This window comes from Anomaloglossus baeobatrachus, chromosome 1 (assembly GCF_048569485.1).
Source record: "Anomaloglossus baeobatrachus isolate aAnoBae1 chromosome 1, aAnoBae1.hap1, whole genome shotgun sequence".
NCBI lineage: Eukaryota > Metazoa > Chordata > Amphibia > Anura > Aromobatidae > Anomaloglossus > Anomaloglossus baeobatrachus.
This window is the reverse complement of record NC_134353.1, coordinates 652,136,990-652,150,342: the sequence shown is the minus strand read 5'-3', so window position 1 is coordinate 652,150,342 and position 13,353 is coordinate 652,136,990.

Sequence of the window (13,353 nt, the reverse complement as noted above, 5' to 3'; positions counted from 1 at the left end):
TAGGCCTCATTCACATGTCTGCGTTTAAGCACGTGAAAGGGGTAGTCGGACCCCTGGTAGTGAAGGAGCGGTTTTCCCCCCCCTGAAGACGCCACATAGTATGGTGGCAAATGTTAAATGTTAATGGTGAAATGTTACCTGTTGTTGTAGTGATTAAACAGTTTCCCCACTAGGTGCCAGTGTAGAGCAGTGGTTCCCCTGGTAACAGTGGCAGGGAAGGAAGGGAGGTCTCTGAAGGCAGAGCAGTGTGCAGAGGGCAGTGAGATGTGACTGGAGAAGAGAGAGAAGTCTGAGGTGACGGGGCAGAGTGTGTGAGTAAAAAGTGGCAGGCAGCCAGAGTGAGTGCGCAGACAAAGAAGTGGAGGTACATGGGAACGCCCGTAGAAAGCAAGAGAACTAGTTCCCCGGCAAAGAAGTGGAGAGGTGAGAACTTATCCGGAGCCGGTAGTCTGTGCTAGATCTGCCCTATAGATCCGGGATCAGTGTGCAGCTACTAGAGGGTTAACGCATGTCCCCTGCAGGCGAGGGAAAGTTACCGGGGAAAGAGGAAACCGTCAGCAAGAAGTGTAACCTGTAAACCGATGTGACTTGATGCTGAAAGGTGTAAAGAGGAGTGGGAACTCATCCGGAACCGGTAGTGTGTGCTAGATCTGCCCTGCAGTAATTCAGGATTCAGAGTACAGCTACTAGGGGGTTAACAAGTGTCCCCTGCAGGTGAAGGAGAGTGACCGTCAGCAAAAAGGGGAAACCGTCAGGAAGGAACGTAATCTGTAATGTTAAAGTGAAGTACTGAAGTAACTTGCTGCTGAGAAGTGTAACAGAAAATGGAAGCCTCGTTCAATAAAATGTTTCTTAGTTTACCAGCTGCCTGTCAGTGGCTCTTTTCTGTAACTGATGAAGGGGCTGGCGAGCCGAGGGAAAACGGCGTAACGGAGAACTCAGGTACCGGCACGAACGCATCCCTGCCACCCACACTCTGCCCCACAAACAACACCCCTGTCTTACTAGTGACGGCCGGGCCGGGGGTCAGCCTGCGGCCCACAAGGCGAGGGGACCCGACTACACCCCCTGAGGCGCCCCCTGCCCCCGTTACATTTTGGCGTAGTCGGCAGGATCAAGCCCGCAGAAGAGAAACCCCGAGCAGAGACCAAGTGGTGCCTGATGTACTGAACAGGCCACAAGATGGCGGCAAGATGGCGGCCGTCCTGATGGACTCAGCAGAGGCGCGAAAAGTTGGCGCCAAACGAAAAACACTGGGCTGGCCTGGGAGGAAGAAGCCCAGAGTGCACCGCCCAAAGAGGGGAGGTACCTGCCCCAAGAAGCTGCAGAGGTCTAGAGACGTGGGCGGCGCCGCAAGAAAGAAAAGGCGTCATCAACGCTATGCAGACCTGGTGGGCGAAGCCGGGGGCGGAGTGTGTGCTAAAGCGGGAAAAGAAGAACCGCCTCCACCCTCCCCGGCTCCATTGCAATCCCAGCAGCAGAAGCAACAGTTCCAGTTACCTGCGCTAAACAGAATGGAGGCCAGGACAGACAAGCAAGCCGTAGCGGGCGCGCTGGTGCCCGTAGGATGCAGAAGAGAACGTCCGATGGAGAGCTCGGTGGGAGAGTTACCCACCATCACGTTGCCGGCAAGCATGATACCGGCCGTGACTGGAGTCTCGGAGAAACCAGCAAAGGTCACGTTTTTTACCTCATGGGATGCCGTTACCGTGGAAACGACGACGGAAGTCTGGGCCACCTACAAGTCCCGGCTGACTCTGGGGAGCGGGCCACCAGGAGCATCCGTACAGATTCCGGAGGCGCCCGCGTCTGTTAAGGTAGGCCCTCTGCCCCCCTCAGGAGTTAAGGCCCCGTACTGGCAAGATATCCCAGAACCAGAGGTAATCGTCCGGAAGAGAGTGATTTGTTTGCCGTTGAAAACCAGTACTGTTGAAAGCCAGTGAATGTTTCCAGTTACAGTAACGTTAAAAGTACTGAACCCGGGAGGAGCTTAATGCAGAGCTGTGCGTGGACTCCTTCCGTGACTGTTAAGAAGGAATCTTGTTGTCTTGTTATTTTCTGCCCACCCAAAGACCGGGAGCGCTTGGAAATAGCCTCCGGGCAGAAGGTCAGCTAAGACCGGGAGCGCCTGAGGAGGGCCTCCGGGCAGATGTGCGACTAAGACCAGGAGCTTCCCTGGAGGGACTCCGGGCACCAACCTTGTGTGCCAGTCTGTGTGTTTTAAGTATTGTGTTTTCCTACATGTGTTGTTTTGCAGGTACGAACCTCGCCAGGAGGCTGAGGTTAAAGAGGGGAGGAATGTAAGGGGTAGTCGGACCCCTGGTAGTGAAGGAGCGGTTTTCCCCCCCCTGAAGACGCCACATAGTATGGTGGCAAATGTTAAATGTTAATGGTAAAATGTTACCTGTTGTTGTAGTGATTAAACAGTTTCCCCACTAGGTGCCAGTGTAGAGCAGTGGTTCCCCTGGTAACAGTGGCAGGGAAGGAAGGGAGGTCTCTGAAGGCAGAGCAGTGTGCAGAGGGCAGTGAGATGTGACTGGAGAAGAGAGAGAAGTCTGAGGTGACGGGGCAGAGTGTGTGAGTAAAAAGTGGCAGGCAGCCAGAGTGAGTGCGCAGACAAAGAAGTGGAGGTACACGGGAACGCCCGTAGAAAGCAAGAGAACTAGTTCCCCGGCAAAGAAGTGGAGAGGTGAGAACTTATCCGGAGCCGGTAGTCTGTGCTAGATCTGCCCTATAGATCCGGGTTCAGTGTGCAGCTACTAGAGGGTTAACGCATGTCCCCTGCAGGCGAGGGAAAGTTACCGGGGAAAGAGGAAACCGTCAGCAAGAAGTGTAACCTGTAAACCGATGTGACTTGATGCTGAAAGGTGTAAAGAGGAGTGGGAACTCATCCGGAACCGGTAGTGTGTGCTAGATCTGCCCTGCAGTAATTCAGGATTCAGAGTACAGCTACTAGGGGGTTAACAAGTGTCCCCTGCAGGTGAAGGAGAGTGACCGTCAGCAAAAAAGGGGAAACCGTCAGGAAGGAACGTAATCTGTAACGTTAAAGTGAAGTACTGAAGTAACTTGCTGCTGAGAAGTGTAACAGAAAATGGAAGCCTCGTTCAATAAAATGTTTCTTAGTTTACCAGCTGCCTGTCAGTGGCTCTTTTCTGTAACTGATGAAGGGGCTGGCGAGCCGAGGGAAAACGGCGTAACGGAGAACTCAGGTACCGGCACGAACGCATCCCTGCCACCCACACTCTGCCCCACAAACAACACCCCTGTCTTACTAGTGACGGCCGGGCCGGGGGTCAGCCTGCGGCCCACAAGGCGAGGGGACCCGACTACACCCCCTGAGGCGCCCCCTGCCCCCGTTACACACGTATGTGAAAAAGTGGTACTAGAGTCATCAGTGTTTTGCAGCACTTTTTCATATGTGCTTGGGTCTGTTTTTACAATCTGTGTTTTTCACAGCTAGTTTGATAGATGGATAAATTGCAAAGCTTCTACCATACTATACATTGTTAAATACTGACAGATTATGGATGCCATTTGAGTGCTGTATGTGTTTTTCACAGATCCAAAGATTTGTATTGGCCCTCTTCCTGCATGATACTGGAGAAAACAGATCTGTTTCATGAGTTTTGCATGAACACATCGTTCTCGGAAAAAAATAGACGTGAATAGCACATAGAGTATAATGGGTACGTGTTGTATCCGTGAAGAAAAAAATGGACAGGACACATACATGCAACATGGACGTCTGAATGAGGCCTGACAGACAGCAACCTTTATCTGTAATTGCATAGGTGTGCGGAATGCCAATAACACAACCGTCTTCTTTTTATGATGGGTTGCAACTCACGGACCACTGCTGTGTACTTGCCCCCCAGGCTAAAATATGCCAGCCAGTCCCTGCCTGCGCAGCACTTACAGTTACAACAGCATACACAGAATAGTTAGTTTCTATGGATTTACAATACAATGTCCTAAAAGCTTGTGTACTTGTATATAGTATCTGTCCCGATACTTCTGTCGGTATGGAACCCTTTCTTCCTTTCTCACTAATAACATGAAATGCCTTTTGTCAGTATTGGCAAAAACAAGTATAGAATTGCCACCTGCTGGTCAATCTTGTAAAGTACAGTCTTAAAATGAGAACTGTAAATATCTTGGCTTAAAATTTGCACAATATATCACTGTTCTGTTAACTCCTCCTGTAAAAATATATAAATAAATTGACAGCTGTTGATTACTTGTCAACATGATGTGTCTCTGTAAAGTCTAACAAGGGGAATGGTAATTGTGACGCCCCTGCGGTAACCAGGTGTCACAAAAAGATAACAACAAGTTAACAGCTCGGGTCCTGCATGACTGTGCCAGTCACTACACACACACTAGCACACCAGGACATTTACACTCGCTGTACCAGGCTGTGAGCCTCACCTAGCCAGGTGACAGGGCTGGGCACTGATAGATAACAGGAAGCCAACTGGGAGGAAGAGACCAGACCTGTGGGAGGAGAGAGTGACCTGGGGAGTGTGGGTAAACAAAGGGACAGTCAGAAGAGTTTAGGAGGAGGAAGTAGTAGGTTGGAGAGGAGTTTAAGAAAGGTGTCAAGACAGACCACAGACTCTTGAGACATATTGTAAGTAGCAAAGAATCCGCAAAGACCTGAGTAGAAAGATCAGCCACTCAGAGGAGAAAAGTAGCTGGAGAGCGAGAGAGCAAGCTCCAAGGACAGAGGGATCCTGTGGGGTGGACATCCAGGGCTCACAGTACTTTGCACGCACGGGTTGCAGATCCAGAACATGAAGCGACCGGTGGTAGGGCCGCGGGTGTGTGTGTATGCTCTATTCCAACAAAATCCCCATACTCAGATTTTACCGGTAGTAACATTTCTTTACTATGAAACATATTTATAACACAGTCAACCGAACTATCTGCGCACATGTGTATGGTGGAGTCCCCGGATCTTCACTCCTTCCGGGTACGCAGCAAGGAAAAAAAAGAAAAGAGAAAAACACAAAGAAATGGCGGCAACTTTCCCTAACTTTCCCTACAATCACGTACCAGTCTATCCCAGAAGAAGATGCCGCTCCCACGTCGCAGGCCTGGAGTCTCACAATGATGGGTCCCGGTGCAGCGCTGAAGGGATGCAGCTCCTCGGTCTTCTCCTTTGATCTTCTCCCGCTGGTAACGGATTCTAGTCAGTCTCTTAGTCCCGGGGCATACCGAGCAGAAGAAGGGAGGTCACGGTTGCACGGATGGCTCCCTTGTGTCGGTAACGGCCCCTGCACTTGCACTCAGGGTGCGATGCTCTGCAGTCAAGTTGTCACAGCCCCTGGATATGCACTCCGGGCGCGATGCTCTGCAGTCCGGTTAGATCCTCGGTGAAAACAAAGTCCTGCAAACCGGGGATGGCAGAAACCACTTTCACAGGGTGATTCTTCCAAGAATCTGGTTGCAAAAGAGCCCTCTGTTCAGGGAGACCACACGTAGCTCTGTGCTGGCTGAGCTCCGGGTCTGTACTGTCCTCCCGCTCTTTTTTTTCCTGGTTAGAACACACAAGCTGTAGGGGATTTCCCACCTCTGTGTCTGTGATTGCACAGTCTGACACTGCCCCCTTGTGGGCAAGTGCTGAAGCAATGTTCAAATCCATTTCTACATTGATGATGCAGTCTGAATGGTTGATCCCATTACAAACAGACCAGGACTTCAAGCCATCTGTTAACTTTGCCAGGCGGGTGGGTTTTCAGGACTCATCTGCCACCACTAACGTCCAAGGCATCAGCAGAAAAGAGGGTATTGTCGCGGGCATGGCGGACGCCGCCACTGCTGGTCGCTCGCCAACGCTCGGGTCTGGCGCTGCTTCGGCTGCTGCTCGGTGGCTCGAGCGGTGGGCCGGATCCGGGGACTTGAGCGGCGTTCCTCGCCCGTGAGTGAAAGGGGTGGTTGGTTTGGGAGATTTAGTCCATGACGCCACCCACGGGTTGTGGTGAAGGTGGGCACCACCGCTGCTGGTGACGGGGATCCCGGGAGCGATGGTAGGGAGCAGCTGGGATGTTGTTTTCCCCCTCCGTGGGTAGGGGTCGGTGGTCCCGGGGCCCGGTGGTGTGACGGGGAGGCAGGGTTGGTGAGGTGCAGGGTTGCAGGGACAGCGCGGCGCGGTGCCGGATGGCACGGGTGTACTCACTCAGTAAGAGATGCACAAAGTCCTCGGTAAACCAAACGGCTGGATGGACGGGTCCCGCAGCCGGCTGCAGTGTCTCTCCCCGGACAGGTGATGGCGGCTGTCTTTACCTGCACCTTGATGTACTTGTTTGACTACTATGGATCCCCAACGGTAGTCCGCTCCCCGGTGAATGGATGCCGGAGGAGCCCGTTTGCCCGCAGGCGCTGGCCCTTGGGTCTCTAGCCTTAGGCGGTAGCTGTATACCCTCACGATGTGGGCGGTTGCCTTCTATCGGGTCTTTGGCTGTTAGGAAACCCCTGGGGTTTCGGTCACACTCGGATTTGACTATTGTCGGCGGCTCCAAGCCTGGTCGGGGTCCGATGACCCTGCCTGTGTGTGCTGGCTTCACTTCGCTCCCCGGTTGGTACCGGTGGGACAACGCCCGACCCCGGTCCTACGGTTCCGCGTTGCTTCACCACTCCTGCAGACGGCCACCACCGTCTGCCAACCTTGCTGTCAGTGCCTGGGCCACAAACCCAGACACCCAAGTGCTTGCGCCTCTCACTTCGAACTTTTAAACTGTTCTCTCACTTTTCCCGCCTCCAGGCCTGTGTACTCCTCGGTGGGTGGGGCCAACCGCTTGGCTCTGCACCACCTGGTGTGGACATCAGACCCTGGAGGGGGCCACAAGGGTTTTCGTTTGACTAATGTTACTGTCTAATGGGGGTGGGGGTGTTTGTGTGTTATCTGTGACGACCTGGCTAGTCCAGGGCGCCACAGTACCAGGACATATTCCCTTAAACAGTCCAAGCTGCCTGCGGCAGGACCCAGACACCAGGAGGACCTGAATGCCTCTCCAGAGCTGTATGCCCACGAGAGCTGTATGCCTCACAACCCCAGGTTCACATTTCCGTTGTTTTGCATCAGTCACATGCATTGCTTGATGCTTGTGACTGATGCGTTGTACAACGGATGACAATAATTGGAATTAGAAAGCGGATTCCATTGTAAAACGAGAGCAAGAGAACGATCAGCTGATCGTTCACAATAGCCAGCCGCCGGCTTTTGAGAGCGATCAGATGATCTCTCGGTTGCCAGCTAATGAGAGCGATCAGCTGATCGTTCACAATAGCCAGCCGCCGGCTTTTGAGAGCGATCAGCTGATCTCCCGGCCGCCGACTTTTGAGAGCAATCAGATAATCTCCCGGCAGCCGGCTATTGTGAACAATCAGCTGATCGCTCTCATTAGCCGGCGGCCAGGAGATCAGCTGATCGCTCTCAAAAGCCGGCCGCCGGGTGATCAGCTGATCGCTCACAGTAGCCAGCCGCCGGGAGACCAGCTGATCGCTCACAGTGTGCCTCCCCTGTTCCAGCAGCCGGTGCTGCTCGGATCTGGGCCTGCTGGGGTAGTGGCTCGAGGGTCTCCGGACCCGGGGGTCTCGCGGACACACCGAATAAATGGGGGGACGTAGATGTACGGGCTAGGCCGTTTTAAGTTCGTGACGCCACTCACGGTGTGTGGTGAGTTGGGACACCACCGCTGCTGTGATGGGGCACCCGGGGGACATGTAGCGGCAGCTGGATGTTAACCCCTCCATGGGTAGGGATGGTTGCCCCGGGGCCCAGTGTCTGGTGCAGGGTATAGCGACGGCAAGGGGGAGGTTTGATTACTTACAGTCAATAAATCACACAAGTCTCTGGTAAACCAAGGTGCTGGTGGCCGGTGCCGCGGCCGGTTGCATTCGGTTCCCCTACCCGGGCTGGTGGTCTCTATCCTTTTCCTCTGCACTGTTTTGTGTAAGGTGGACTTCCTAGTCTGGAGCTCAGGTGTCCGCTCCCAGCTGGAAGTGGCCTAAGGAGCCGTGCACGCAGACGCTGGCCCATTGGGATCTATGGGCCCTGGCGGTGACCTCTTGTCCCTATCGGTGGGCTGTTGTCTTCTATGAGGGACTTTGGGTGGGACAGAACCTCTAGTCCTAGCCTCAATCGGTTAATTAACCAGGCCGCTTGTTTCCGGTCCTGGCGTCAGGGTCCGAGTACCCCCCTTTGTGCTCCGGTTTCTGGGTCGGTTCCCTGTGTCAGTACCGGTGGGCTACAACCCTGTCCCGGTCCACCTCGGTTCTGCCGAGCCGTCTTCCCATCTCCTGCTGACGGAGACCACCGTGTTGTGAATGTTAGTTATGTCTTGGCTGCTGGGAGGCTCCCTCTGGTGGCCAGGAAGGGTTTGGACAGAGACCAGGTGGGTTGTGCAGTGGGTGTTTCCTTTCCTAACTCTCTGCTTATTTAAGTCCTGGTCTGATTGCAGGCTGTTGCTGGATGTCAGTTGTTCTTTGTATCTCTAGCCTGCTTAATCCTGCTCTACATCACATCCACTCCAGATAAGTTCTTGCTTTTTATTTATTGCCTGGTTCTTTTGCTTATCTGGGTTTGTCATTTGTTGTGGTTGGTTTAAGTTTATTTCCTTCCAGGGATTTTTCTCCTCAGTGGATTGTTGAGGAACTCCCTGCAGGTCTGTGTGGAGTATAGCTCCTTTGGGTCCATGTGTTTATGGCTTGTTGAATTTGTTATAATTCTTGTTTTCTGTTCATTGGTATGACAAGGGCACCTGGTATAGGACGGAGTTCAGATTGAGCGATCTGAGGGCCTTTTTGTACTATCAGGAAGTTGGTATTTTGCAGGGTTTTTCTCTGGCTACCATCAGTCCCTTTCCTATCCTTTCCTATTTTAGTCAGCGGGAGCCTCACCTTTTGCTAATCCTGTCATCTACCTGTGTATTGTGTTTTTCCTATATCACCGCAGTCTTTGAATGTGGGGGGCTTGCTATTCTTGTCTATTTTCTGAGGCAGAGAGTTATTCATCTTTCCTACCTTTAGGATAGTTAGTTCTCCGGCTGGGTTCGCGGTGCACAGGATGTTAGTTCACCCCTCGGCTACTTCTAGTTGTGTTGGTTAGTAAGGGGATGGCGGCCAGATTAGTTGCCAAGGCTCTTGTCACCTTTTTGCCAATAATTTGTGGTGATCTTCCATGGTTCCAGATCATAACACCACCGTCTGCCTTCTAGCCAAAGGCACCAGGGCTCCTACCCTGGTACCGTTCAACTTGAACTTTTCCTGCTGGAGCTACACTTCGCTCCAGCCCACACTCCTCTTCAAACTCCACTCTCACTAGCACTGCTGTTTTTCCCGCCCAGGGCTGTCTGGACCCCTGGGTGGGCATGTCCAACCGCCTGGACACGCCCACTGGTGTGTCTATCTTTGACTAAGGGGGGGTGACTAGGGTTTTAGGTTGGCTGTGTGTTTCCTAAGTGGGGGATGGTGTTATGCGGGGGCCTATTTGTGACTACCTGGTTTTTGCCAGGGCGTTACATTCCCCCTTGGTTTAATACAGACCGTCCGCGGGCTGTCCGACCACCAACATTTATTCAACTGGAAAAGATAAAAAGGGTAAAACAGATTATAAGCATACTAACATATTTACATTCAAGCATTTGTGGTTTCTTCCCTTACGGGAGGCATTTTTTCTTAAACGTTGCACCTTAAAACCGGGACGGGACGGACCGGGTCCTTCTCACCTCACCCACCCAAAACAACCTGCCCCCTGGTGCCACCGCTAAGCACTGGTGTGCACCCCTTTCCTAAGTCCAGGACAGGTCCTGGTGTTGCCCAAACGGGCCGGGTAAAAAGTTCCTTACCCGGCAGTCCTTTTTCAAGGGCCCCATGTACAGGGGACCCCTGACCCGGAGGGTAGTCACTGGTTTTCCTGGTGACAGGGCCTCGGCCGACTCTACCGCAGGCCCTTCCTCCAATCAGCCTCTCCAGAGACTGCGGCACGGTGAGAAGGTTGGTCAGGGACTATTTACAAGACCCAATAGTTTTTGGGTTGGCCTGCAAGTTCATGGCCATTGTCTTTTTAACTGTAAAAACGGGAACATCAAAGCACACGGTCCCAACGTGGGCTTTAAACTGAAGGTAGCCGGTAACCACTACCTAAACATCTAATCTTGTGACAACCTCAGTTGATTGGCATTCATTCATACTCATATTTACACAGTGAACAGACACCACCCACTAGATTGCGGTCTCCCTGTACCTGAGCGGTGGCTGACCCAAGTTAAGGCGTGTGGACCTTCTTAGCACTGTAGGTTCGCATGGGACCGGTGGGGGAGAGGGAAGTACAGATCCCTCTTCCCCAACGTCAGGTATGGCTGGCAGAGACTTACGGGGGCGGGGTGTAGGTGCATCCCTGGGTGCTGGTGTTGGTGTATTGTTGATAGGCTCTTCTGGCTCTCTATCTTCCACGGGTTGCGGGAACATGATAACGGGAACAATCACCACTCCATTCTGCATAGGCAAATCAGCCGGAAAATCACCCATCACAGTGTGGGTCACCTCTTTCTTCTTCTCCACGTTCAGCGTAGGAGGGGAGACCTCTTCCCCCGTCTTCAGGGGCCCTGGACAGTTCTTCAGGTGGTCCCTGGAAACAGTGGCCGTAGTCTTTCCCTGATCACGACTGACAAGGTATGTTTTCTGGTCTTCCCATCCAGTGGGTTGGATAACATAAGGGGTCCTTTCCCACTGGTCATCTAGTTTATGCGTCCTTCTTTTCCTCTTCAGCACTACATCTCCTGGTCCAAAGGGGGCAGCCCGGGCTCGTTTGTTAAAACGCTGCTCTTGCCTCTCTCTGCTCTGGCGCAGGTTCCTTTCCACATATTCCTGGATCTACTGGTACTGCTTCTGACGCTTGGCGTCTCAATTGGTAGTGGGGGAGATGGTCTCAGGCACCTCGACGTCCAATTCTAGATCCACTGGCAGCTTCCCAGGCCGGGCCCTCATCAGGTACGCAGGCGTGCATTTAGTGGAGCCGCATGGGATATTATTGTACATGTTCACTAGGTCGGGCAGCTTCTCGGGTCACAAGTTCCTTTCTTCCAGAGGCAGGGTTTTAAGAAGGTTAAGGATCAAGTGATTCATTTTCTCACACATCCCGTTAGTCTGGGCATGGTAGGTCGTGGTTCGAATCTTCTTGACCCATACAAGTTGCAGAATTCTTGAAAAACGCCTGCCTCGAAGGCTGGGCCCCGGTCTGTAAGCACCTTCTCCGGGTAACCATGCGGCCGGCAGAAGTACGCCTGGAAGACCTTTGCTGCAGTGCGGCCTGTTAAGTCCTTGACGTGGACCAACACCATGAACCTAGAATAGTGGTCCATGATGGTTAGGGTGTACGTTTAGCCGCTCCGGCTACGCATGAGCTTGACATGGTCCAAGTCGACCAGCTCAAACACCTGGCGGGTGACAATTGGCTGCAGCAGGGCCCTTTGACTGGTTTCATCCCGTCTTCTCAGCGCACAGGGACCACACTCTGCACCAGGCCTCTATGGACGCTCTCATCCCGCTCCAGTAGAAGCGCTCCCTCAGCAGCATCTCCAACTTTTTACAGCCGAAATGTCCGACCCCATTGTGATAAGCCTTCAGGACCATGGGTACACATGCCTGTAGCACCACAAGCTGGCGGACCTTCTCGTGCGTCTTCAGATTGATCAACCCCCTGTACAGCTTATCCTGTTGCAAGTAGAGGCGGTCCCTTTCTTTCCATAACCATTGCGCTTCTGAGGGGGCAGTAGGCTCTAACCTGGAAGCATCTTGGGAAATCATCATCTTGAGTAGCCGGACCACGGGTTCCTGATCTTGAGCTTCTCGCCACCCATGGCGTGGTAACAGGTCAAAGTTTGCCTGCTGCTGGCCAACATAAGGCCTTTCATCCCTTGGCTGATGGAACTCGGGCAACTCGATTTCCTCCAAGCCATCCTCATCCACCTCTTCATCGGGTAGGTGCGGCATCCACGACAAGGCATCCGCGTTGGTGTTCTTGCGGCCGGCCCTGTACTTAATGGTGAAGTCATAATTGGCTAGCCGGGCTACCCAGCGCTCTTCCAGGGCCCCCAGTTTTGCCGTGTCCAGGTGTGTCAAAGGGTTGTTGTCCATATAGGGGGTGAACTTCGCCGATGCCAGGTAATGCTTGAACCTCTTCGTTATCGCCCAGACGAGTGCCAAGAACTCCAATTTGAAAGAGCTGTAATTCTTTATGCTTCTTTCTGTCGGCCGGAGCTTCCTCCTTGCATAGGCGATCACCTTTTCCCTGCCATCTTGCATCTGGGACAGGACAGCACCCAAGCCCATATTGCTGGCGTCTGTGTAGAGAATGAATGGGAGGCCGTAGTCAGGATAGGCCAGAATTTCTTCTCCAGTCAGGGCCGACTTCAGTTGCTGGAAGGTGCTTCTCACCCCAGACAAACGGGGGCCCGGGAGTTCTGCCATTCTTGGTCTACCCCACAAGGAGGTCCTGCATGGGGGCGGACATTTTGGTGTACCCTTTGATGAAGCGACGGTAGTAGCCCACTAGGCCTAGGAACTGCCGCACCTCTTTAACTGTGGTAGGCTGTGGCCAACTCTGGATGGCAGTGATTTTCTCGGGATCCGGGGCCACACCTTTGGCGCTTACTACATTCCCCAGGTACTGCACTCTGGGCTTCAGCAGATGGCACTTAGAGGGCTTCAATTTCATCCCGTATTTGGAGAGGGCTTCAAACACTTCCACCAGGTGTTCCAGATGGGCTTCATACGTCTTGGAGTAGACGATAACGTCATCCAGGTACAACAGGACCGTCTCAAAGTTGCGATGTCCCAAGCAGCACTCCATGAGCCTCTGAAAGGTTCCTGGGGCGTTACACAACCCAAAAGGCATGCTGTTGAACTCGCAGAGCCCCATCGGGGTGGCGAACGCAGTCTTCTCGCTGTCTTCTTCCACAACCAACACCTGCCAGTAGCCACTAGTGAGGTCAAGGGTAGAGAAATAATTAGCAGTCTTCAGCGCGGCCAATGATTCTTCAATGCGAGGAAGAGGGTACTCATCTTTATGCGTTATCTGATTAATCTTCCGGTAATCCACACACATTCAAATGGTGCCATCCTTCTTCTTTACCAGGACCAACGGAGCTGCCCAGGGACTACAACTATCACGGATGACCCCTGCCTCCTTCATGTTCCTCAACATATCTTTGGCGTACTGGTAATGTGCAGGTGGAATCGGCCTATACCTCTCTTTAATAGGTGAATGTGTGCCGGTGGGAATATGGTGCTGAACCCCCTTAATCCTCCCAAAATCTAACGGGTGTTTACTGAATACCTGCTCGTACTCTT